General features: G+C 39.1%; 1 protein-coding gene across 4 annotated transcripts in view; it reads left to right on the forward strand.

Moving 5' to 3' along the window:
- The window catches only part of LOC107749109 (integrin beta-1-like), a 29,492-nt gene that overhangs the window by 4,261 nt on the left and 21,576 nt on the right, over positions 1 to 3,655 (forward strand). The window lies entirely within an intron of this gene.

Consider the following 3,655-nt stretch of genomic DNA (forward strand, 5'->3'; position numbering starts at 1 on the left):
GTTCGAATTTGTGCAATGCATTTTATGGACGACAGTTTTGTGAACCTAGAAGAGTAGCCTACAAGACTGGCTGTGCTGTGCAAAGGCTATTTCTAAAAAAAAAAATGGGTCAATTCCGACTTTGCTATGACAATCTGACGCTTATTCTGAATCAGCTACTTTTGTACAAGTGTCTTCAAGTTCCCGTGATCGCAAACGCCTGGCTGGTCAGGTTTGGTGAGGCTTTCTCCAAACTAGCCAAATACAAAGGAGACAGTGATAAATGAAAGATGTTAACAGGAAATGTGGCAACGATTCCTATTTCAAAGAGAGCGCGTGCAGACGAGGCGTTAATGTGCCTGCTTGTTAGGCGGCGGAACAGTTATTATTTCGGAACATATTCTGTTACACCAAATACACAAAATAATGATCTTTAAAATAGCATCATATGACCCCTTTAATAAAACCTAAACTCTTCCCCTGCACTTTTTTCGGGCAAGTGTGTTCACGTAGACGTTTTCAAGGGCCAGTGTGAATAAATCTAGATTTAAATTAAAAGAGACAAGATAGTCACATCGTTTTGGATACGTTTTATTCGTATCCAAATTGACGTGAACATTACGGAGCGCTCAACACTCTCCTGCAGTGTCTCATTCATACTCCAAGCTGGAGGACGCTCTCGTGCAGAAAGTCCAAAATGGACTCCTAGAAGTAGTAATAACTTTTGACGTGCAGGAAATCCCTAATATAGACAAAGGCATCCAGCGATCACTGTAGCTAAGCTGAATAACAAGCATAAACCATAACTAATGAAATATGAAGACGATAAACGATTGTGACAACATATGTGTGTTTTTCAAGTCTTCTCCAGGTAATAAATAAAGTATATGAATGATACAGTGCTAACTGACATAGCATTTATTAGAGTAGCTACAGAAGCTATAAAATATATTATCTGTCTTATTCTGTGATAAAAATGAAAAAAGGGTTTGTAGTATATAAACCAATCATAATCATAAAATTGTCATTAGAAAAATATATATAAAAAATATTATAGAATACAAATGATTGGTTATTGTCCAGCACTGTATTTTATTTCTTAGCCAATTAAAAGTAAGACATAAAAGTTTTTTGTCAATTAGACAAACATACATAAATAATAATAATTATTTATTATTATTATCATTTCTGAAATGATTGCTACGCCCCTGCCCTGTAACATAACTGAATATAAAACTTTAGCTATATGCTGTGTTATCTTCATTTTAGGGATTAAATAGGTTTTGTGGCTCCACATGAAATTTATTCGGTGGGAAAGGGGCCAAAATGGCTCTTTTGATGTTGAAGGTTGCAGACCCCTGAACTAGGGCTATAGCCCCCCCAAAAATGGCCTAGCGACGCCCATGCTCATGGTGTATTTTACCTCATCTAGTGTACTGATTTATTATAGGCTTTTTATTATATAATTTAATACCAAAGACTTATGCAATCTCTCTGTCTACATTATGAAAACTGCTAAAACAAACGGAAAATATAACAGTGAACTTCCAAGTAATTCCACTATAATTCCAAATTGCAATAGCCTACTTATCTATTAAAACAACAGCGGTCGAGTAAGTGCATTTATACAGCAACCACAATCGCAAACAATATAGTTGAGATCTCATGACAGAACACAGACCGGCTGAATGATGCTTTCATTTTGATCACTAAACTCCAGCATGTTTGTCGGTGTTTTCAGATCATCGGCGGTGGCGCTTCCGCAATGAGGAGCGAGCACGTGCGAATGGTTGCCAGATAGCTTAAAATAAGAAAAACACCGGGCAGAAAATGTATGCATGACCTGCCTGGCCCTACGTGAAAAAATAATTGTCCCCTAAATCTAATAACTGGTTGTGCCACTCTTTGCAGCAACAACTGCAATCAAGCGTTTGCGATAACTTGCAATGAGTCTTTCACATCGCTGTGGAGGAATTTTGGTCCACTCTTCTTTGCAGAATTGTTTTAATTCAGCCACATTGGAAGGTTTTCATTTCGAGCATGAAAAGATTGTTTAAGGTCATGCCACAGCATCTCAATCGGATTTAAGTCCATAATTATTTATTATTATTATCATTTCTGAAATGATTGCTACGCCCCTGCCCTGTAACATAACTGAATATAAAACTTTAGCTATATGCTGTGTTATCTTCATTTTAGGGATTAAATAGGTTTTGTGGCTCCACATGAAATTTATTCGGTGGGAAAGGGGCCAAAATGGCTCTTTTGATGTTGAAGGTTGCAGACCCCTGAACTAGGGCTATAGCCCCCCCAAAAATGGCCTAGCGACGCCCATGCTCATGGTGTATTTTACCTCATCTAGTGTACTGATTTATTATAGGCTTTTTATTATATAATTTAATACCAAAGACTTATGCAATCTCTCTGTCTACATTATGAAAACTGCTAAAACAAACGGAAAATATAACAGTGAACTTCCAAGTAATTCCACTATAATTCCAAATTGCAATAGCCTACTTATCTATTAAAACAACAGCGGTCGAGTAAGTGCATTTATACAGCAACCACAATCGCAAACAATATAGTTGAGATCTCATGACAGAACACAGACCGGCTGAATGATGCTTTCATTTTGATCACTAAACTCCAGCATGTTTGTCGGTGTTTTCAGATCATCGGCGGTGGCGCTTCCGCAATGAGGAGCGAGCACGTGCGAATGGTTGCCAGATAGCTTAAAATAAGAAAAACACCGGGCAGAAAATGTATGCATGACCTGCCTGGCCCTACGTGAAAAAATAATTGTCCCCTAAATCTAATAACTGGTTGTGCCACTCTTTGCAGCAACAACTGCAATCAAGCGTTTGCGATAACTTGCAATGAGTCTTTCACATCGCTGTGGAGGAATTTTGGTCCACTCTTCTTTGCAGAATTGTTTTAATTCAGCCACATTGGAAGGTTTTCATTTCGAGCATGAAAAGATTGTTTAAGGTCATGCCACAGCATCTCAATCGGATTTAAGTCCGTACTTTGACTTGGCCACTCCAAAACCATAATTTTGTTTTTCTTGAGCCATCCAGAGGTGGACTTGCTGGTGTGTTTGGGATCATTGTCCTGCTGCATAACCCAAGTGCGCTTGAGCTTGAGGTCACAAACTGACGGCCGGACATTCTCCTTCAGGATTTTCTGATAGAGTGCAGAATTCATGGTTCCATCAATTATGGCAAGTCATCCAGGTCCTGAAGCTGCAAAGCAGCCCCAGACCATCACACTACCACCACCATGTTTGACTGTAGCATGGGCATGATGACTTGGTATGTTCTTTTTATGAAATGCTGTGTTGATTTTACGCCAGATGTACGGGACACACACCAAAAAAGTTCAACTTTTGTCTCATCAGTCCACAGAATTTTTGCCCAAAAGTCTTGGACTATTGTTTCAACTATTTCTCATCTGTTCTTGAATTTCTTTAGATCGCGGCATGATCGCGGCATGATGTGTTGCTCTTTAAGCATGCTTCACTTTGTCAGACAGGTTCTATCACGTTGTTGTGCTCTTGGAGTAATTTTGGTAGACCAGCCACTCCTGGGAAGGTTCACCACTGTTACAAGTTATCTCCATTTGTGGATAATGGCTCTGACCGTGGTTCGCTGGAGTCCCAAAGCCTTAGAAATGGCTT

The sequence above is a fragment of the Sinocyclocheilus rhinocerous genome, unplaced genomic scaffold (genome assembly GCF_001515625.1).
Source record: "Sinocyclocheilus rhinocerous isolate Xijiao unplaced genomic scaffold, SAMN03320098_v1.1 scaffold919, whole genome shotgun sequence".
Taxonomy (NCBI): domain Eukaryota; kingdom Metazoa; phylum Chordata; class Actinopteri; order Cypriniformes; family Cyprinidae; genus Sinocyclocheilus; species Sinocyclocheilus rhinocerous.